General features: G+C 36.1%; 1 protein-coding gene across 1 annotated transcript in view; it reads right to left on the bottom strand.

Moving 5' to 3' along the window:
• LOC121730977 (cAMP-specific 3',5'-cyclic phosphodiesterase) overlaps positions 1–17,717 on the bottom strand; it is a 474,096-nt gene extending 456,379 nt beyond the window's left edge. The window contains exon 1 of the mRNA XM_042120243.1: positions 17,587–17,717. The gene's annotated coding sequence lies outside the window, so the exon portion shown is untranslated. The remainder of the gene's footprint in view (positions 1–17,586) is intronic.
• Positions 17,718–24,918: the final 7,201 nt, after the last annotated feature.

Genomic DNA, 24,918 nt, shown 5'->3' with positions numbered 1-24,918 from the left:
AAGCGGAAATCCGCTGCGCCCCGACATAGTGTGCGATACGCGCATCCGCTTCTATACAAATTGTATGGAGGCGGATTTTTGCGATGAGCTCCGGCACGCTGAGTCCCGGCACGGCCCGTCTCAGTGTGCTCACTCCTATAGTAATATGTAATACAAACCTGTTAACGCCTGTCTATCGGCTTTAACCGAGATTAATACAACACCGATTAATGTAATTGCAAGATTAATACGAGCGTGTTGGATGCACAGATGCAACAATAAACAAACGACGCAGATTATTCAAAATTAATGAGTAGCCATTACGTATTCCGTCCCCATCTTGCGTACTGCTTTAATAAATAATATCCGCATTCTACCGAGTGTTTCGAAGTGGAAACGATACTGTATTTCATTTTACCTCACAATTTCGGAATCCCCCTTAATAATCCGCCATTTTAAAGTAGTAATTGCTTCTGTGAGTTGTGACCACAGAAATAAATCAAGATAGAACGGCTAATCGAGTTGAGTACGCGTGTTTCATCTTGCACAAGTGAGCAAGATTAATTGTTGAACGTTCATTTAGTCAGCGCGCACGTCTCGACTTGATTACACCGGAGTGGTTGTGCAAAAATGCCTCATTGTGCAATGTCTAATTGTAAAAACAGAAGTACGAAAGTGAATCGGTCAAAAGGAGGTATTTCTTGCCACGAGTAAGTTATTTATTCTAACTAAAAGCAAAACAAAAATTGACACGATCGATTCCATAGTGTTACGGTACACGGTATACGGACATGTAGTGCCATCTAGCGGCAAACCAGCGAAACTGATCAGGGGACACACTACACATAAATCCCCTACTCGAAACTAGATGGCGCTAGGTGGTACATGCTCGAGCCTTCTAGAAAGTTCCACTTGTTTACTTGTTTACGTGAATCGGGAACTTTCTGGAATTCGTCTCGCCATATAAAAAGCCGCAGGGGACGGCCCGGCAGTTCAGTTCGGTTCGAGCGATCATCAAGGCGATTTCGGAGTGACAACAAGTGATCAATAGTGAGTGAACCAGTGAAACCTTCGACTTGGCTACGACCTAGGACAGTGATAGTGCTTAGTGATTGGACCTAGTGATTAGTGTTTGGACTTAGTGCTAAGTGTTGTGACCTAGTGTGTGCTTGTGTGATCTAGACTTAGTGAGTAAAGTCTTCAAGAGAGTCAGCAGGTCTTTCTCTCCAAATCCTTCGAACCCTAGCACGTAACAATAGCAACGCACGCACGTCGCCGTTCTATCTTGATTTATATCTGTGGTTGTGACGGAGGTGCGGAAAATTGGTCTACATTTTGCTCATTTCGTTGTCTTATAATTTGTTTGATACTTTGATATATACTGTATTATGATGAAGAAACAAATGAGGCAAAAAATATTTTTTTGGCAGAAGGCCCATAGACGACAAGAATTTAACAATAATATTATATAGGTAAGTAGTAATATGACACCTATAATAATAAACAAGATTAATAAGTAGTTAATCATAGGAAATAATAAAAAGTTTAACTGTACGTAAAAATAGTGGGTTTGGTTAGAAAGTTTTTTTTTATTTAATAAGGGGGCAAACGAGCAAACGGGTCACCTGATGGTAAGCAACTACCGTCGCCCATGGACACTCGCAACATCAGAAGAGCTGCAGGTGCGTTGCCGGCCTTTTAAGACGGAAAACCCTCTTTTCTTGAAGGTTTGCAGGTCGTAAGTATAGGTCCGGAAATACTGCTGGTTACAGTCTGTTCGTTCCAGAGTTTTACAGTGCGCGGCAGAAAGTTACGCGAAAAACGCACTGTGGAAGACTGCCACTCATCAAGGTGATGAGGATGGTATGTTTTTCGCGTGGGACGATAGCGAGAAGTTGCAGGTGGTATGATTCCGAACAATTCCTCAGAGCACTCCCCGTGATACAACCGATAGAGGATGCAGAGTGAAGCTACATCTCGGCGTAATTCCAGGGGGTCCAAGCTGTTTGAAACACTATGGCAGTCAACAATTCGAGCGGCCCTTCGTTGGATACGATCCAGAGAGCAGTTGGTATTTTGGCGCCCCTGCCCAGAGATGAGAACAATATTCCATATGAGGCCGATCCTGCGCCTTGTAGAGTTACTATAGGATGGGCAGATAATATTATAATAATAATGATGATTATATCACATTCTCTATTCGAACAACGACTTAATCCAAATTTAAAATTCGTATTCTTAGAAAATCTTGATTTCAAAGGATTGTTTTAAGTTTTACGGCATATTCAAAGTCCATAATGCCAAAAGTTTTAGAATACTTGCTGTCGCTTTAGGCGACTGCGATTTGAAAATTAATGAAATTTGAGATCCTTTAAATCTGATGACTACGATACAGAATTATCGAATATAGATAATTACTTAATATGCGAAAGTGTGTCTATCTGCTACATCGCTAATCTAACCCATTTTGATAAAATTTAAATACATAGAGATACTTTTAGTTCCGAGAGTGGACACAGAACAGTTTCTATCTCTGAAAAATTTAGAATTCCTAAGCTACGTGGTAAACGGCTTTCAATACATCAAAATTACGGACATCTAGACGAAATTTCTAAAATAGAATGGGCATCTTTACATATCTATCGTAGGTATCACAGAACACAATCGATTTTCAATTGTTATGCTGCAGCCGGCTGCCGCTTGGGGATTTATGGGTTAAATACACTTTGACGTTAAAATTTCTACTATACACGGTAAGCAATATTCGACACAATCGTGTAGTAATGTAAATAAGCACGCTTCTGTAGCGTAGAACAACTCGCGAGTTCTCGCACAATTACCCGCGACGTCGCGTCTAGACCAGCTCCATACAAATTATATTCGGGTGTCAAGTTGTCAACGTTTACTATTTACATTCAGGAAAACGAAACAATACGAAACGAAACCATATGTATTTAACCATTCCTAATTGAGAAAAATGTCAGAGATACAAATATTTGTTTGTCGTATGCGGCATCTTCAGATTTGCCAATGATGGATAACAAGCAATAGCGAACATAATTATCCACGAATCGACTTCAATTGTGCATGTTATTGCTTTCAAACCCGGTGGTAATCATGGTTCTGTATCATGGCCCACGTTGGGGTATTCCAATCTCTTGAAATTGTTTCTGTCAAAAATACTAGACACATTCTAAACATGTTGCTTCACACAGTGCAGTAAACGTGACTGGCCTAACGTACATCTTACTGCTATTCAATTTTAGTGCCGATTCCCAATCGGCTACTGCCGGCCGTGACTTTTCCGGGATCGAAAGAGGAAAATCACTCTATTGTAATAACTAATTACCAACATTCATATTAATATTATAAATGCGAAAGTGTGTTTGTCTGTCTGTGTGTTACCTCTTCAAGCCTTACTTATATACTTTTTATCCCGAAAAACTTTACGGTCCCCGCACGATAAACAAATGGACCCAACGAAACTGAATTATACTTGTAAGGTAAGTATAATGACAAAAGCAATTCAGAGATTAAAATTGATCTTAAAATAAGGATTTCAAAATCTATAAAAAGCAGAAGCCACTTAAGTTCTGCGCATAATAAGAATATTATGAGAGAAAAGTCTCATTTGGCTTGCACTTTATTTTTAGATCTTGCCATACCTTCTTGAATCCACATTTTAAAACAATTCTGCTTTAAAAAAACAATAGGCAATTTATTTTCTTACATAATAATGAACTATTCAATGCAATAAAATCTCCTTTTAAATAAGAAATGTATTGAAGACGTAAGTGGATGAAGTTGATAACTAACAATTGAAAAATTGCCATTTTTAGCATAAAAATGGAAGCTTTAGGACTGGTAAAATTGTTTGAAATAACAATGTGGACTCAGAATTCAGATACATTAGCCATCTAGCTAATACATCTGAATCAAACCTTATAACTTATCTACTTCATCTGAAGTAGATAAGTTATAAGATTTGTTCAAAGTATAAGGAAAAAATGAGTTATAGTCCTTATGTTGCAAAATTCTAGTTACCCGCTTCATTCACTGACGTCTTTAATTATAATATTATTTAAACCGCCACGACGAACATAATTAAAGTACGATTAAAACTTTCAAGGTTGTCAGGAAACCGTCAATAATGTATAGACTGAGGAGTTGGTCGTTTATCCTTTTAATCCTTCGTATAATGCAACGCTCAAACTCTTGAACTTCGTGTTATTTGTACTGCCTACGGGGTAAGTATACTGTTTCAGTTCATCTTGTACTACGATCCGGCAGATGTTATTTTGAACAATGTTTGTTATAATGACGTAGAAATTCGGGTGTGAAAAATGTAATAATTATTTAACACTTTCTGAATATTTTTTGTTTATTGCGCAATTAATAAATTTGATAGATGCCAATAAACTGGGCTTTGCTTACAATTAGAACAAAATGATTCGAAACGTAGTATCAAGTACATATTATGTGAATCTGTATTCTGTACTAAGTACTAACAAGTAACACCGCGGTAAAGGTAATTAATCAGAGTTTTGAGCACTTACGAAGTTACGAATTTTGTTTTCGGAGCACTTTTCTTATTTCTGACTTTTCCGACTTAACGGGGTTTCAAAGTGCTCCACAACAAAATCCTTAAGTGCTTAAAACTATAAACATTAAACAATATTCGCGTTAACGTAAGAAATTAAATTTATAATTTAATCTGCAAGTATGACCAGTACGTCGTTTTTAAATAAGAAAAATATAATACTTTCATTTACTTTTTGACCTACCCCTTTGTTATCATGGTAATATATAATCTTATAAACGGACTTGATTTCTGATATTTGATTACCTCCGTTTATAACTTTGAACTTGGAACTTCAGAAGGGCCTTGCGAATTTCGATTCCCTTGATTTTGTTAGCAAATAACAAAAAATGTTTTATTGTATTTAACTTGCCCGGAAATTTGATCACACTGAATCGTTCATCGAGAAGTTAATGTACGTTTTGATTCAAACTATCATAATAATTATTATAATTTACTTTTCCGACACTCAAAGTTCAAATTTAATGTAAATCGGTTTGGTGGTTAAGAAGTGCAGATTTAACATAACAACAGAGTCACTTTTACGTGTACTTATGCTTTAAAACCGTCTATCGTGGAAAAACGAGACACAATAGAATATCTATTGTGTCTCGGTCACCGGTGACCGATTGATGAATTAATATTTTAATAGATTTTAACATTATAATGATATCCTGATACCAAATCACTGAAAGTAAAGCAAACTCAACGTAAAGGGACAAACCGCAAGGCGCAAACTAAAATAGTGCTGTGGGACAGTGTGGTTCACGGATTATCCCAAATACTAAACTCGTTACCACACGGATTAATAATTTATATTAATTAATATTAAATAATTAAATTATGAACAGCATTTTAACAAACTATATAATTTATCTAGCATTATGGTTACGTAATGATATTTTAACAAAAGTTTTGAACAGTTAGTAAATTATTTGCGAATAAAATGTTTGAGAATGTAATGTTTACCGCTGCTTCGACGAACATAATATTAGATTTAGAACCCTGTCGGAACCGTACATTTTCAATTGATACAAAGCAGTCTCTTAATTCCCTGTTAAGTCACCATACATTAATCATCATTATTATCTCATTTTTAAACTAGCGTTTGACTTGTAGCTGCAAATAAACAACCTTTTCCTCTTTTTAATTCATTATTATTAAAATATTTAATTGTGAAGTTAGTTTATTAGTATGGACTGTAGAGAATTGCTAACTATATACTTCTTTAAACAAGTAGGTACTATTTACTTTAAGAATCAAACCTGTCACTTTGTGATGATACTTAACAAAATTATTAAATTAAGTATTAATTAAAGCTTTATCGAGACACATTTTTATGTAGTTTTTCTATTTATCTAGTTACTACAATTTTGAGTCAATATAAAGATTTCATGTTGGTATTATTTTGTTAGAAAAGTACTCAATACAAAACATGTAAAGTTAGACCCAATTTTCTCCACCTTAGCTGTAGAGGGTTGAAAATCGTAAAATTTAAATTTACTTTTAAACACAATTTCCTTTTATAACATGATACTGACGCAATTCTTAAAATTTTTTCTCAAAAATAATAATAATAATATCTATGGACGCTTCACACCACGTCAGTCTGGCCCCGTGCTAAGTACCCGAAAGACTTGTGTTACGGGTACCAGACCACGGAAATATGTATATTTAATACTTTTATATTTAATTTTTTTATACATATTATATTTAAGATTTTTATTATATGATACACATAATATTTAATACACATCCATGACCCAGGAACTTTGAAAACTTTTTGTTCCGTCGGCGGGATTCGAACCCGTGACCCCCAGCTAGAGCTACCAACAGCCCACCAACTGAGCCACAGAGGTCGTCGAAAGAAAAATGTTTAGTCCTACAGAATAAAATTTTCTTCTTTTCTATTCTCTGAAGTCTGGTGTTTTAAGAAGAATTAATTAACGCACAGGCTAATTTGGGACGCAAAAATCTAGTTAGGTTGTTAGCCTTTGGCTCCTAGTTCCTATAACTTCCTTACTTATTCTTCTCTTTCTTCTGCTTTCTATTTATTACACTACTTGGGAATGCATAATCACCCGAACCCTGCTTTTAAGTTAAAAATGTAGATTTTTAATCGAATTTGAAAGAACTTAATGAAAACTTTTAAAGTAAATGCACCTTAAAACTCAATTATGTTTTAAAATGAGGTGTGTCGTGCCGGTGAGCTGTGTCACGTAAAACACAAATTTAAGTAACGCAGCGATCGATCCACTTCCGTCAATATTTGATTTAATTTAAACCACGCCCTATAGTGTTTCAGTTAGCGGACGAGTAAGTTCAACGTTAGGACCCATTTACGTTCGGTCATAATGAAAAACTATGGTTTCTCAATAGCAATCATGGTGTTTCATCAAAGTTTGGTTGTCGCTAGCTCTTGGGCCATTGCCGTCCGACTTTTGTCATTTTATAAAAGCTTCTAAAATAACTGCGACTCAAATTCAATATTTGCTGGTCACAGCTCTTACCTCTATACAGGAAATAAACAGGAAAACTTTGAGCTGTCGCTGGCTCTCAGTCTATAAGCTGTAGTATGCACAATCGACGTCATTATAGACGTATATTATACCCCTCTACCCTCATTTACATGTTTGTAATTGCACGTACTATCAGACATGTTGATTCCTATGTAAATCGGGGACCTAAGTAGTTTGGTTGCGTTACGTCAAACCCAGCTGACAGATCACAATTAACATTGAATTGACATATTCGACCAAATAACGTTGGTCTGTCAATTGCATAGGAATCAACTTCCTCGATGGTACATATTATAATTAAAGTATTAATTGTATTTACATTGCATAATCATTTTTAAATTTGGTACATTCTAGTTTATCAATTGGTTACCCGAACCACATTTATTCAATATATTAGGCAGTAAACTAATTTGAATAAAACATGGTCTATTGGAGGCCGAATTCAATTTTTCAATTACCTCAATTAGCTGGTATGGCAAATGCGACAGAACAGCTAATAACAATTAACTAAGAATAAGCTAAGGACACACATTATTTGTTTCAGTTTACTAATAATATGACGTATGCTGTGGTTTACGTTGATTATTTCAAGTAATCTGCGTTCTGGTTTCCTATAATAGCTCCCACACCGGTTTCCCTGACGGTGGCCGGTTTCATTGAAACCAGGAGTAATTATTTTTATAGTGCCAGCACTCTCTATTCCTTTATCATAACCCAGTGGGACGGAAGACCGACACGACTGGCGAGAGATCAGGCGCAGGACCGACTTTTTACATGTCCATCCGACGCATGGATCATCTTACTTGTCAGACAATCAGGTGATCAGCTTGCATTGTCCTAACCAATCTCGGAAATAACATGTTTCCAACGCGGGAATCGAACCCACGACCTCCGAGTCGAGAGTCGCGCTCTATACCACTAATTTATATTACGAATAAACGATACGTTAATTAATATACATTTCGTCGTAATGAGATGTTTGTTCTTCTGAAACCTTTAGGTTGTTCAATCAAATTTTATTATTGCTGCACCGCGAACGGCGTGTGAAGTGAAACAAGTACTTAGAGTATTTAGAGAGATATTGAGAGATATTTTATACAACCTATTTCAAGAGGTTTATGGTCGTAAGGACAAAATAATTTTATACAAAGTATGTACTGTTATTACTTATTCTACATCTTTAGAAGTTAAGCTTAATGGTTTGATATTGTCACACATTATATTCTGCCGTTATACAAAAGTAAAGCAACCTTTCTAGTCTCAAGTCTACTTTTCATTAGTGCCAAAATAATAAATATATATATTTATTAATACGCGAGCGAAAAACTTTGGATCCCTTTTGACATAAAATGCGGCAACGTAGGTGATTGAAATTTTGTACAGTAATTATAGGTGAAGGAGTGCATCGAGCTAATATTATTTTGAAATTATGCTTTTATCATGCATTTTTTGACAAATAAAATATTACACACACTACAACACACACACTAGGAGATTTCGATAGACAAGCCTATATACACGAATTGTACTCTTTTATTTATGGTTGAAGTCTTTTGTTAAATTGAAAAAAGATTTTTTTAAGTATTGAATCTTAAATACTGTTAGACAATAATAATTATTACACGGCCAGTCTGTCATTATTTGACTTTATTAACTGTCGCAGGAATTTAAAATATAACCTTCTAACACTCCCTTCCATATACATCCAGGATATTTGTTTATTTGTTTTTAAAAATAAAGACTATTTCACAAAAATAGAAGAGACTCACAACATCAATACTAGACACAAAAACAAATTACACATACCCTACTCTAGAATAAAAATGCTTAACGAAAGTCCCTATTAAATGTCCGTCAAAATTTACAATAAATTACCAGATTTCCTAAAAAAAGAAAATAAATTACCCTCGTTCAAAAGAAAACTAAACACATCCTACTAATAATTATTATAAAGGCGAAAGTTTGTTTAGATGTATAGATGTATGGATGTGTGGATGTATGGATGTTTGTTACTCTTTCACGCAAAAACTACTGAACGGATTTTGATGAAACTTTACAAGAATATAGCTTATACATCAGAAATAACACATAGGCTACAATTTTAACCGACTTTCAAAATGGGGGAGGTGTTATGTTCGTTTTCTTATATTCAACGATTACTCCGCCGTTTGTTAACCGATTTTCAAAATTTTTCTTTTGGTATGTAGGGTATCATCCCAATTTGGTATTATATTCACAAAAGTGGTGATCTGATGAAGGATCCATAAGTAATCGAGGGAACTCCTCAAAATTTATGGGGAAACATGTGGTGACTTCGGTTTCGTGAGAAGTATTCTAAGTATATTATGCTACAAACAAGTAAGATTTTGCACCGAGGTACACCTGGTATACCGTGGTTCGGAAGGTGCTGAGAAAACTCCTGATTCTTTATAGATACAAGTTTGGGAGTTTCGGCGTTGTTTTAAGAACGGAAAGCATATGCTACCATGCATAAGTACATTCATCATCATCATCATCACTACCATAATATTATACCATGCATCGTCCCATGATTATGAGCCTTTTCATAGTCTTTTAGATCGAGGCTCGAGTTTGTCAAGCGATAATTAAAAAAAATCGATACTTATAATATTATAAACCTGAAGAGTATGTTTACTTGAATGCGCTAATCTCAGGAACTACAGGTCCGATTTAAAAACTTATTTCAGGGTTAGATATCTCATTTATCGAGTAAGGCTTTATTATATTATCACGCTAAGACTAATACGACCGAAGAAACTCAGGAAAATGTGGTAAAAACGAAGAAAATATTATAAAGGGTTTATCTCACGAACTACTGGAGCAATTTTGATAGCAATATTTGGCACTTATATAGAGTAGACCACGTGAAAGGAGTATTTATAGCTATTTTTATTCGAAAATGTACGGTTTCTGTGAAATTCCTAATTTACGCGGGCGAAGCCGCGCGGGAAATCTAGTATCTAATAAAACACTGCTTCTACTCATTAGAAGAATATTTTAGTATTAATTTGAGTATAAGTTAAGTTCATAAAATATATTAAGTAGGTATTATTAATATTTTATGATAATATAATACCGCTGTGATAATACTAATGTACAAGATAATTTCGTTTAATAATTTAGAATACCATAAAAATAAGAATATACTTACTTGAATAATAATTATTAAAATTATAATTTTGTAATTGTTTTGCAAACGCCCGAACAAGGCATAAGTTGTATATTTCGTCGATGTATGTTGATTTATATATGTAAGTACTTGGTTGCAAATAAAATTTTGAATTTGAAAAAAAGAAAAAATATGTCTTAAAAATAACTAGAGATCGCCCAGTGGTCGAAATTCGACCTTAGTTTCAACGACATTGGGACTACTACCTATATTTTGTAAAAAAGTATTGACTTTATCGTATTTTTTTCAACTCTTGTCTCTGGGACTCAGCTGATCTCAGACTGGCCGTGTAAGCATTGTCTAATAGTAGCTAAAATTCAAAAAATAAAACTATAATCCATTTTCATTTGTCACCTTGTTGTCAACAGACTTCAACCATAAATAAAAGAGTATAATTCGTATGTATTTAACGCTTGTCACTCAAAAATCTGTAATTTCTCATGTGTGTGTGTTGTAGTGTGTGTAATGTTTTATTTGTTAAAAAAATGTATGATAAAAGCATAATTTCAAAATAATATTGAAACATGCAATATGGAATATGTTTACGTCCTTGGGGACTTTAATGCAGTGAGTTGTTTTCTCGAGAACTTATTAACTTTTGTACTGAATAATCATGGTCATGCGCCGATTTAGATGTTTTACCTAGGGACTCTTATACATTGGTGAGCGAAGTGCACGGGTGCAGACGATGGCTCGATCATTGTGTTGTAACCAGTGCCGCACGGCAAACAATAGTTAATAGTTTCAGTGTTATATAATGTTTTCTGGTCAGACCATTTTCCTTTGCTTATAGAGTGTAATATAAATGTAATACTAAAATTGAAGCCCCCTGCGTGACATGTAACAAAGTTATATGGGGCGAGAGAGATAAATATAGTATAATGAAGCGTGTAATGATAGGTTACGACTTATTGACTTTCCTGTCGAACTTTGTAAATGTGCAGATAATATATGTATGAATGTTAAACATAGATTAATTTTAGATAAACTGTATGCCAACGTTGTATGTATATTAAAGGATTCCGCGAAGCAATGTTATAGGGGTAAATATCATAAAAAATATAAGTACATAACAGGTTGTAATAAGCATGTTAGTGGTGCACATAGGCAGGCTCGGCTTTGGTTCCAGTCCTGGGTATCTTTTGGTAAGCCTAGACATGGTTTTTTAAATAATAATATGTGTGAAACCAGAAAGATTTTAAAGCGAAATTGAAGTTTTGTCAGGATAATGCCTTATAGATTAAAATGGATATTATTGCAAAAAATCATGCTGATAATTTTTTTTCCAAGTTCTGGAAAAATACAAACAGGCTAAATCCGAAGCCGAGTCTTCCTGTGTGTGTGGCGGGTATACACGATACTGTTGGTATAGCGTGTGCTTTTCAACAGCATTTTAGGTTAACTTCCCCTATAGCTGAGAATACCGAGCATCCAGATTGGGGCCCTCGTGCTACGTCCGACGTAAATGTACAATTCAGTGCAAAAGAGGTGGCCTCCATTATTAATAATATGCAAGTCGCCGGGGCACGGTGGCCTCAGTGTGGAGCATTTGAGGCATGCTGGTATACACTTGCCTCGAGTGCTTGCTATGTTTTTCAGTTTGTGTGTTAGTCATCAGTACCTGCCACAGACTTTGATGTCTACTGTTGTTGTGCCCAATATGAAAAATAAGACAGGGGATGCCTCCGACATGTCCAATTATAGGCCGATATCACTGGCTACTGTGACTGCTAAAATACTGGACAGCCTGCTTGACAAACGGCTGGAACGGCATATAGATATCCATGAGTCACAATTTGGGTTTCAGCTGGGCCTATCCACAGAAAGTGTCATTTATTGTCTCAAGCAGACTGTGCAGTATTACACATCTAGGAAAACTCCGGTACGCCTGCTTCTTGGACTTGTCGAAGGCATTTGACTTAGTGTCTTATAAAAAGCTGTGGCAAAAACTAGCCGATGAGACTACTCTGCCCAAAGAACTGGTTGGTTTATTTAAATATTGGTACAGCAATCAGAAAAACCGTGTTAAATGGGCTGGAGTGCTTTGGGTTGGAGTGTGGGGTGAGACAGGGGGGGTTAAGCTCGTCCCGCCTCTTCAATCTGTACATGAATCGGCTGATAAGTGAGCTCAACAGCACTTTTATAGGATGTCATGTAGACGGCGTTTGTATTAATAATATCAGTTACGCAGATGATATGGTGCTGTTGAGTCCATCTATCAGTGCCTTACGCAGGCTTCTCCGTATCTGTGAGGAGTATGCGGTGGACCATGGGCTCAGATATAACGCTAACAAGAGCGAATTTATGGTCTTCAGTGCTGGCGCTGACAGGAGTCACAGAAGTGTACCTCCTGTGACTCTTGGCGGCGTGCAGCTGAAAAGAGTCGACCGATTTAAATATCTGGGTCACTGGGTCACTGTCAGATACGGATGACATAGAGAGGGAGCGTAGAGCGCTTTGTGTGCGCGGTAATATGTTGGCACGTAGGTTCGCACGATGTAGCAGGGAAGCCAAAATGACACTTTTCAGAGCATATTGTCAGTCATTCTACACGTGTGGCCTATGGGTCAGATTTACGCAGCGTTCACTTAGCACGCTCCGAGTGCAATATAATAATATATTGAGAATGCTGTTTGGCCTGCCGCGTTACTGTAGCGCCTCAACCATGTTTGCCGAGGCACATATAGACTGCTTCCAAACAATTATTCGTAAGCGATGTGCCTCGCTTTGGTCGCGTGTACGGGACAGTCCAAACAGACTCCTGAGTGTGTGGAGTAGAAGATGGGACTCCCAGTTGTTGGAGCATTGGGTGCAACTCCATGCCCCGGTAGCTCGGTTCCCATACATTTAATTTTAATTTAATTGATTTTTATAATCAATAAAAATCTGCCTGATGATTCCGGAGTCTTTTGATGCAAACGAAGTTTTCCTCTTTGTAAGATTAAGTGTAGTTCAGCTAGCAGTGTCTATCGTATTATTTGTAAGTGCTAGTAAGTGGTACATTCATCAGCACAGTAAACATGCTTAATAGTAGGGGAGGGTGCTATTTGTGTTATAGTCACTCGAACGTCATGAAGACCTAATAGGTTTTTTACATTAGGTGAAGCTGATAAAAAAAATAAGAGCGTTTTTATTTTAGCGGTGGGTTCAGAAACTGCGGCCATTTTAAAGTTTTGAAATATAAAATATATTCAGAAAATTGCTATAGAAAATATATTCAGAAAATATCTGCGAAACTTAGTTAAGAAAATATGAAGCTTTATTTTTTATATTTCAAAATTTACAGGCTTGCCTAACCTTTGAATCATCAGTGCTTTATATGGAAGCTTCTTTCGGGTATACTAAACATCCCCTATCTTAATCTGACAGATTTTTCTTTATTGTTGATGACATTTCAATATTAAAAAAAATTAACCCACCACGTAAGAAATATGATTTCTATACCATGATAACTAGACACAATATGTCGGAAGCCTATACAAGCATAATCTGACACGCTCGAACTTCTTCCGAAATCCCCTCTTCCCCTCCCCAACTATAACGTGTGTGGTTTTCCTCAAATTTCCGTCTCACATACTTCCAATGTTTTGTCCTTGTCTATCGAGCTACTATTTCAACTTATCCGACAAGGATAAAAGCTATCCAGCCTATCAAAGTAAGAGGGGTATAAATTAACCATAAAAGCCACAAAATCTCTTGACTTCCTCGCTAAAATTAACGTGTTTATTTTACGGATTATTTCACTAAACTAAACCGGAATCCCGAACTCCACGACACGAGCAACAGAATGTAGAAATTCATCTCAGCGACTAAAATTTCAGCTTAGTATTCCGAGCCCGTATTATGGGACCAGTATTTAAGTTGGAACGGCAGTGGAATTACGGTGAAGATTCTTCGGTGTCTGCGCGCAAGGCAATAGGGCAGAAAGTTGCTAAGCAGATTGCTACAAAATCATTAACAGGACAATTTGTTTTGAGTTGTAAGATTTGATGTACACGTTGGGCATAGTATGGCAAATCACAGACGAATATCCCTTCTTCCTAAGTCCTACCCTTTGTGGTCGCCTAGATTTGTCCATCGTGGGTACATTGTGTAGAGATCGAATAAGACAGATTTACATCAATTAAGAACACTTAAAATATTTATTTGTAACATCAAAAAATTGTATTGATATTTTTCTGTAGATTTCGATATTTAAATAATTGGCCAAGTGCGAGTCAGATGCTCACGAAGGGTTCCGTACCGGTAAGTACAGAGTGAAAGTACACAAAAAAATGTGTTTTTTGTGTGGGAGCCCCCTTAAATATTTACTTTATTTTAATTTTATTATTAATTATTAAAGTACAAATATAATTATTAAGGATAGAAGGAGAAGGACGGACAGACATTGAAGTCTTAGTAATAGGGTCCCGTTTTTACCCTTTGGGTACGGAACCCTAAAAATATCTAAATAATTTATAATATTGTGTGGATAATATTTTACTTGTGAGTTGTGCATCATTATTATCTTTATTGGTTGTGAATGATGCATTAAGCCATGAAGTTATATATTTTTATAACGTGATATTTATTAAAATGTTCGTTTTAATAAGCTGTAATTAAAACGCTAAGTACTTAAAATATTTGAATTATATTCAAAAACACTTCAAGAATTAAAATATTCAACTGAATTTATATTTTCAGTTTTCTTCCACAATCCACACATTGACACAGTCCACAAGTTTTCCGGTTAAATTGTATTAACGAAGATTTATAAGCCCATAAACGTGATTGTCTGGTTTTTCATCATATTTTGCAGATCTGGCTTTAGGTGGCAGTTTTAATGTCGATTTTTTATTTATTTAAGTATAATATTATTTTAAGGCTATTAATTAAGTCTGGAGGATAGCTGTAGACTGTATAGAGGGGGAGAAAATATGAGGAGGAGGAGAGTATGTTTAAACATTACAATATAATCATGCTTCAATATTACTGTTGTTGTATAAATAGTTCAAAAGCTTCTTAGCCCAATTAGATAGTATTAAACCTATAATATACTAGATTTATGAACCTCAGAGATCCATAGACCACGTCAAAGTAGAGACATCACTGCAAAGTGCAGCTTCACATTCCCGCTTAATTCAAGGAGGTTATGCCTCTATTAATGCATCATACATCAAGCACAGTTCTATAATATTATAATATGTAGCTTATCATAATTTTCATTAGAAATATAATAATTAACCATTATTAAATAAAGGTGTGCAAAAAACTACTTTTCTATAATTCACTCTTAATTAAAATCTGAAAACTTAATATACACCCATCAATAGGAGCGATCTTAATTCAGTTCAGATGCTGTCCGTTGTTTTGAAACAAAGAGCAACACATCTAACAGGGTTCTAGCACAGAAAATATAATAGTACTCGTTCTAGTCAAGACGCCATCGTTAACTAAGTATTTAATAGTACAAGGCATCTCCAAATAAAATCTCAAACATTTTTGACTGCTTTAGTGTGAAAATTATCGAAATCATCTAAGCTAAAACCGTCGATCTCTAATGGAAGTTGAGTATTTTTATAATGAACCTCGTTAGAAAGCAATTAAATGGAGGTATGATGCACTCGCCCGGCCGCACCGCTCCGACGTTTAACGCAATATACCTCGCATTAAGCTACTGCAATCTCTTTACCATTATATCCATTCCATAATTCGTAGAGCGGTTTCCAGGTAAAATATTTATTCAGCATTAGACAGTGTAGCTTGTTTTATGAATTTTATCTTTTAGTGAGCGGGAAATGTAAGATATCAATATGAATTTCCACGTATGTCTGGTACACCAAATTTTGGTACGAATAACTTTGAAGTCCCAGTCTACATTAGGATAATATGTACGATTCTTGTGCGTATTTGAATTTGTGAATAGTAATTAGCAACTAATGCGATTAATAAATTATCTCTGTAACATAAGTATTTGATTTGACCGCTTGGGGGTTTATTCAATATTTTTATTATCATTATATTAAAAAAGAAAAATTTCAATTTCCTTTTAGTTTTAAGAGTCCATTTTGATTTTTTTATTAGAGGTATTCTGACTCTTCGTTCATTCTAAAATCTTTAACTCTCATTTCATTATACTCTCATTTCAACTCTCTAAATATTATAAGCAAATATTAAATTGTATTAGCAACATTTAGTCCCCAAAATGATCATTAATCGTGTATTGTGCGACTCCTAATTACATCACTCTGTCATAATTTAACTAGCACAACTAACCACTAACAATATCGTTAATACACTCTGTAAATAAACCGCGGCTTCATCTAACACTATCGATGATAAATATTTGCTGCTCCAGATATTTCCCAGTTCAGTTAATGGGTTAAAGGAAAATAAAATTCCGCAACAGCTCATAAACATCGCTTATATAGTAATCATGTCATGGCCACTTTCGTTTTTTAAAAACGTAATGATGATAATTCAAATTTTTTATTTGTGTATTCTAAAGCCCCCAGTACGCAGTGGCCCATGATGGCCCACTCCATGGTCAACTGTAGACCACGATCACTTGGTGTTTACATCGTCCGCCATCATGCACCATTACCCCGTCTACACAATGGCGTCGGCCTGTGAGGGCCATGCAATCAGCATGGACCATTGTGAAGAGGTGCCTTAATTTTGAGTCCATCCTTTAAAACATTAGAATGCTATCGGAGATATGTATAATATACTAGCACTGCAACCATAGGATGTTCGAAATTAGAATGCAGGTATACTAATTATGTATTCTGTGATGCAGGTATGAGGTTTGCGTCGAATGCATCAAAAAATCTTTTGTACCTATACTAAAACGTCAAGGTCATGTTTTATGGCGGAAGTAAAATCAAATAAAAATAAATAAAACAATTGATATGAACTTTTAATTTTGCTCTATCTACTAGAGTGCACAAATGCTATTCTCTTTTAGGACAACGACGTTAATTTTAATTATGTTTAGTTAACCATACGCGTCAAATTAAGACATACGTATGCATAACGCGAGCGTACGTTTAATAACGTAGAATAGACGGTTTTGCGACTATTAGCGCATATTAACGCACGTTTGGCTGTGATCCACGTCAGTTTGTCATGTAATTATCATGGTATACAGGCGAATAGCGTTGCTCGTTGAACTGAATATGCATAATATGTAACATAATATAAACTAGATACTACTGCAAATTTTATCGCGGTTCCTTGAGTTTGAAATTATCTATAAAATATACAATAATGGCAGACTTGTAGGAATATAAAATTCAAGAAACCGCTGTAAAATTGGTGTAAACAGAGATAAAACTTACCGTATTCTTTGTGGCTGAGTGGAGGGCTGGAGTCTTTCAGGGCATAGTCGGCGTCATCGGGCACCGCCGCGCGCGCCCCGCACCAGGGCACGCAGCAACGGAACACCCCTCCTCCAACCACCTTGACGCCGTCCGCGCCCCGCTAGCCAACGCGCCTCGCTAGCCAACGTGTCCCGCTAGCCAACGAGCCCCGCTAGTCAAAACTCCGCGCTAGCCAACTCCCCGCTAGCAAGCTTCCCGCTAGACAACTTTCCGCTAGCCAGAAACCCCGCTAGTCGATGCGCTCTGCTAGCCAACGCACCCTGCTAGCAAACGCGCGACACTCGGGCTCACTGGCATCCTCCACTTTTGCACTTCACTAACACTTTCAACTCACACAAACACTTTATTGTAAGCATCACCTAGTTCCATTGGCACATGAAAGAATATAATCCCGAGGTCAGTCTCAGAAATGTTTAAGGTCAGTCCAAGTTGTAAGAAAGTAGAAAATTGATAGAGTCTCGCATTTCTTTAGAAATTAAAAGTCATGAAATTCTAAAGTAAAAAACAATATATTTGAATAAAATGCTTAGTGGTTGCGAATTCAATAGGAGCTATACGGTAAGAGAAAAAATCCGAAAAAGTTTGAAGCAGTAAATCTCCCTTTGTCCCTGCTTCGCTAATAGTTTGAAATTCAGCCACGCCATTGCAGACCTTTTGAAGGTATTCTGTTTTACAACTATTTTCCGCTTTAAAGTTTAAACGTCAACTTAATGGATGATATCGCAATCTAGATAGCCACAATAAGCCTGATAACATTAACAAACGCTGGGTACTAGAGCTGTAAAACTTTATAAACGTGTTTAACAATGAAATTATAATGTACCGCTTGCTTCTTCACCGTCCTACAGCTGGCAGGTAATTTATTTAGTTTGTAGATTACGTTAATTAAAATAATATTCTTTACGTAAAACATAAAGGTCAATCCTATTTCGCTGATTACTGAAACAGCACCGCGGTTGCTATCTGAAAAAGGTGTATGAATTTAATAATAAAAGTTAACCCTCAAAAGAATGCTACGTTACCTGGGTCATTATTATCCCATAGGCAAAGTAATGTTGCTAAATATCTTTTTTATATGAAATAAGGGGGCAAACGAGCAAACGGGTCACCTGATGGAAAGCAACTTCCGTCGCCCATGGACACTCGCAGCATCAGAAGAGCTGCAGGTGCGTTGCCAGCCTTTTAAGAGGGAATAGGGTAATAGGGGAGGGTAGGGAAGGGAAGGGAAGGGAAGGGAATGAAATAGGGGAGGGTAGGGAAGGGAAGGGAAGGGAATGAAATAGGGGAGGGTAGGGAAGGGAATAGGGAAGGGAATAGGGTAGGGGATTGGGCCTCCGGTAAACTCACTCACTCGGCGAAACACAGCGCAAGCGATAAAACCAACATACATTTAGGTAGAGATATAAACTTCCAAAAGCAACCATCTAATTAGTAATAAATAGTAAACATTATACTGGCAGTTACAGCAAAATTGCGTAACCATTTCAAAGGAAAACTATTACGTGTATCATGAAGCCGGATGCGACGGAAAGCAATTTACTAACCGTTGTGTATAAGTAGCTCGAAATGTTTGATAACCATCAACAGTGTTGACTACGATGACTGTGTATATTTTTGTTAATCATACATCAAAGTGCATTAGTATTGTGACGAAAAGATGATGCTCGATATTTGGCTCGGAGCCAGTGTACTTCGCGTCTCTCGTAGAATTATAAATGTCGAAAATAGTACCAGTCACACGTACAGGTGCTGCTAACCGTTATCTTTAATTAACTTTTCTATATCTTGAATTATTTGATATTGCGGGCATTGGTAATGTAATAGATTGTATACGGCTGAAGCCGCTGAAGGACTTTGTATACATGGGCATGAATAAATAATTAAAAAAATCAATTCGACAGCAAAATCACCGTTACTAAAATGATCTGCCACATTTTGTTTTATTGTTACTTAATCATAAGATATTAGGATAATTAATCGAAATAAAAACTAACCTATAATAAAATGATAACTTTCATGGTTGACTTGGTGAAGAGTTCATTGGGAACATACATCATGACACTGGATTTTTATATATTAAGATGTATTTAATGTCTCATAATTTTCAGAAATGCAAAATCATATTAGATTTTATGGTTTGTTAATCCAAGCGACGAAAACAAATTTCGCCAGAAAACGTTCTCTACGGAGGGAAATAAAGTTTGTTTATGTCTTCTAGCGATAGTAAATTGGTAAATTGTTCAGGCATAGTTGAAATACCGGCGAGATAATAAATTATGGGGACACTTTTGCGCCAACTTAAAAAATAAAAGCTCGCACATCGCTATCGAGTTTCAGCTTAGGTTTCATTTATATATGTCCGCGCCAACGAGCGGTTTGGTTGCTATGCTAGAGCAGTCTTTCCCAAAGTGGGCGATAACGCACGCCCTGTGGGCGCTGAAGGTCTTAAGGGCGTTGTGGGACCCAGAAAAAAATGGGGGCGTTGTGTAGAGGCTTGGGGGGTCATTTATTTCATCTGGATGCATTTTAATCCCTCGATCGCGGATTCTTGGAAATCTATTGTTATCGCGGTAGAATTTGATTGGGAGTTGATGGGGTTAATTGAAACAAAGGGGGCGCTAAAACATAATTTGCTGTCAAAGACAAAATAAGTTCGGGAACCCCTGCGCTAAAGCAATGTAACGATATATTCAATCGAGCCTTAGATTTGCTTTGTGTATTATTATTTTGTTGTATTAACTTCATTAATATGTTTTCAATAAACAATAACATAAACGTCAAAGTAAAATTAACGAATAGATTTAAATGCAAAGCACATTAACGTAGTAAATCATTATTTCACATCGTAGCAGTCAAATAAATCGTCGCTGCGTGGGGCTAACGAGAGCTGCTCTGAAGGCGATCGGATGATAAATTAATAGTCAAAATTTATTTTAAGGTAGTAGTTGTCTGCTGAATAATTTAAAAGTAAAAAAATCTGTGAAAAGGGGCATGAAGATTTTGGCCGACCTACTTGTCCGCTATTGTGTTTTTTCGCGTTCACGAATATTTTTTTCAAATTAAGATACTTATTGCAACTTTGGCAGCTCAAATCTTCGAAATGTGACTTTACGCGGTTTTTTTCCAAGATTATTTTTTGTTTGTATTGATGTTAGCTATCCATTTTTAAAAAAAATATTCGTGAACGCGGAAAAATACAATGGCGGACAGTAGGTCGGCCAGGCTCCGTATAAAAATGTTCGTACCCCTTTCATAATAAAAGGTGATTTTTTATTCCTACAGACAAAGTCTTTACAAAATACGGGGTGTATTATATTATAATCTGCTTCCACGACAGCAACTTTTCCACTTAAAAAATCTACTTACTCCAATTTGTTTCATACAAAGATGTTAAAGCGCTTAGGCTTCTGATGCGCCTTTTACATTTTAACTTTTTAAAAAAGAACTGTTATTTATGAAATTATAATTAGTAGAACCATAAATTTTGACAGCTGTTATACAACCATTAGTCAACGCCAACTTTAGTAGTGAAAACCGTTTAAAAATTAAAACTTTTTTACTTCGCTCTCTAATCAGCTGTCGCAAATGTAAGTTTAAATGTTGCTTCTATTTAAAGGATTAGTCTCCTTCTTAAAAGGTCTAAAGAATAAGCGACTAATATATTATATTATTTAAGTTATAAGACTAGATGTCCCGCGCGGCTTCGCCCGCGTAAATTAGGAAATTTACAGAAACCGTAAATTTTCCCATAAAAAATATTTCTCCCGTTTTTCCCACATTTTCCTGAGTTTCTTCGGTCGTATTATATAATATAGCCATATATAGTCTTACTCGATAAATGATCTATCTAACACTGAGATAAGTTTTTAAATAGGACCTGTAGTTCCTGAGATTGACGCGTTCAAGCAAACATACTCTTCAGGTTTATAATATTAGGTAGGTATAGATTTTTTTTAATTATCGCTTGACAAACTCGAGTCTCGATCTAAAAGACTATGAAATGGTATAATATGGTAGTGATGATGATGATGATGATGAATGTAATTTGCAAAGTAGCATATTATGCTTTCTGTTCTTAAAACAACGCCGAAACTCCCAAACTTGTATCTATAAAGAATCAGGAGTTCTCTCAGCACCTTCCGAACGACGGTATACCAGGTATATCTCGGTGCAAAATCGTACTTGTTGGTAGCATATGCTTAGAATACTTCTCACGAAACCGAAGTCACCACATGTTTCCCTATAAATTTTGAGGAGTTCCCTCGATTACTTATGGATTCTTCATCAGATCATCACTTTTGTGAATACAATACCAAATTCGGATATTACCTTATTATAAAAAAAGAAAAAATTTGAAAATCAGTTAACAAACGGCGGAGTAATCATTGAATATAAGAAAACGAACATAACACCTCCCCCATTTTGAAAGTCGGTTAAAATTGTAGCCTATGTGTTAATCTGATGTATAAGCTATATTATTGTAAGGTTTCATTAAAATCCGTTCAGTATTTTTTGCGTGAAAGAGTAACAAACATCCATACATCCACACATCCATACATCCAAACAAACTTTCGCCTTTATAATATTAGTAGGATTAGTGGGATTAAGCGACCATAGACACAATCAAACACACCAAAAACGTGTCACCAACTTTGGGGTGGTTTTTTGGCGTATTATGACTTAACCTCAAACGTATAATATCACGTATCTAAGTCGTAGCCTATCCTAAATTTGAAATCTTCGGCACTAAATAAATTGCTTCCCAGCGTGCGACCTGCGACACCTAAATTAAATTAAAATAAGGGAGCGGTTCTATTATAATTAAGATTGATGTGTATTACATCAGCCTTCTATACAGAGGTATTTCATTAATCAAAATGTAAAACTTGGCGCAAACTGGCCATAATCCGTTACAGGGTTTTCATTACGCGGCCCGTCAGCCCATTGATCGTGACGGGCCGATTTTATTAATAACTTCCCGATAAACACTGCTTCATAGGCTAAATATTTATAGCCTTACAAAATCAATTGCTGAAGTTTGACGCCGATGTTTTGCTATGTCAAGACGTTTTTGGGAGTAAAATACTATCATAAATTATAAATTATTAAACTGTATATGAGTAAAACTACAAACTTGATAAAAACTTTCAAAATGACATAACATTTAATTCTCACAAATTGCGAAGGCTATTGACCTCTTACACAGTATAGCAATATGACATATCCCTAACTAATATTGCTATACTGTGCCTTTTACCAGCTTTCAATTGACAATAGATGAAAATGGACTGAATTCGTATTATAAAAATCAAAGAGTCAGCTGTGAAGTCAATGACCTAAATTTCCGAGAGATTTTATTTTGTAAATATGTAAAATCTGAATACTGTTAGCGTGCACATTTTCTAAATACTTACATATAAAAATACTACAAAATTATATTAACTCGTAGTTTACTTTAATACATATTACAGATAATATGAGATGTAATTGACTGTGCATGATTGTGTAAATTACGTCAATTATTTGTTCAACAAGTAAATAATGATTGCGACATAATTACATACTCCTCAAATGGATTTACGTCAAACAACATGGGATTTACTTTTTTGGTGTTTTCTCAATTTTTTTATCTTCTTTGTTACTGTAGCTACCAACGTCATTCGACTCTAGCGATCCGTACTGATATTGTACTATCAGAGGAATTTATTCGTATTGAGATGGCGGACCTACGTGATTTTGACGCGTTATGTCAAACCCAGAGAAAAGATCTCGAATCATATTGAGTTGACATATTATACTGACCAAATAATGTAGGTTCGCATCTGCCTATGAGTCAATGTCTTATGTTGTATGGTTCTTCGATGGTATATGCGCAAGTATGTCTATATGTTATCAACGTTCAAGTCATTTCAAATCGCTGAATAATTTGGCTGAGAGAATTAGATACTTTGTAATTATTATGTACTAACTACTTACCTCTATTTAATACCATAATTATATGCTTGGATATAGTTCTTTAGCGAGAACCCAATTATTTCTGCAAATCTTCTTAGCGTGTGCACAATAAAGAATATTTATTAGTATTTATAATAAACTAGGTATTCGCTTCCGTTGTGGATGATTTATACAGTGTTTTCAGAGCGAAATAACCACTCCACTAATACTGTAATGCATAGGAAAAGATTTAAATGTCCGTATGGTTGCCCAAGCATACGACAATCGCGCATAGTCGGCCTACTGCAGAGGAAAGAACTCATAATTCATAATTCATTTATTGCCAGAATGAAGTACAGGTTGGTCTTAATTCTATATATTATACAATTGAATCCTTCATTCTACCATATTAAAATGGTGTGCAATGCAAAATAAAGTCCTCTAATTAATAATATCTATCAACATGGAACTAGTCAATACGTGTGGGATCAACGTTATGTGCGGGTTTCCTCACGATGTTTTCCTTCACCGTACGAGCGTCCGTTTTATGTACTGAAAATGTGTCATTGGCACACGGCGCCTCCACCCGGGATCGAAACTGCAGCCTCTACGAGTGCGAACCAAAGGTCTAGCCATTAGGCCACGAACGCTCTAAATAAAGAGATTTCATAAATATTCAAGAGTAACCACAGGCTATCTACATCGTAACAAGGTTCCCAACTCGGCAGAACATATATCTTGGCCTGACCTTAGGGTTTCCCATCTATATGCAAAACAGAGATTTTCGATAGATACGCATCGGAGATTCGAAAGCACAGTCAAAGCACCTCCATATATCATAGTGACCGGCAACGGGCTAATATGTGGGAGAGCCATGCTTCGGCACGAATGGGCCGGCTCGACCGGAGAAATACCACGTTCTCACAGAAAACCGGCGTGAAACAGTGCTTGCGCTGTGTTTCGCCGAGTGAGTGAGTTTACCGGAGGCCCAATTCCCTTCCCTTTTCCCTACCCTTCCCATCCCTACCCTCCCCTATTATCCTATTCCCTCTTAAAAGGCCGGCAACGCACCTGCAGCTCTTCTGATGCTGCGTGTGTCCATGGGCGACGGAAGTTGCTTTCCATCAGGTGACCCGTGTGCTCGTTTGCCCCCTTATTTCATAAAAAAAAATAATATATATTTACTACGTCCATTATTCTTTTTGAAGTGGAAACTTATTAAGCGGTTGTTGCACACTTTTTTGGAATGGGTAAAAATTTTCAAATCGTGTCAGGCGACACGTCATCTGATCGAAAATTTAAAGGAGAAAGATTAGGTCGCCGGTGTGGCATAGAATAGAATCTACGAATAATAAA

The sequence above is a fragment of the Aricia agestis genome, chromosome 10 (assembly GCF_905147365.1).
Source record: "Aricia agestis chromosome 10, ilAriAges1.1, whole genome shotgun sequence".
Taxonomy (NCBI): Eukaryota; Metazoa; Arthropoda; class Insecta; order Lepidoptera; family Lycaenidae; genus Aricia; species Aricia agestis.
The sequence above is the reverse complement of the archived record's forward strand: the minus strand, read 5'-3'. Positions and strand labels throughout refer to the sequence as shown.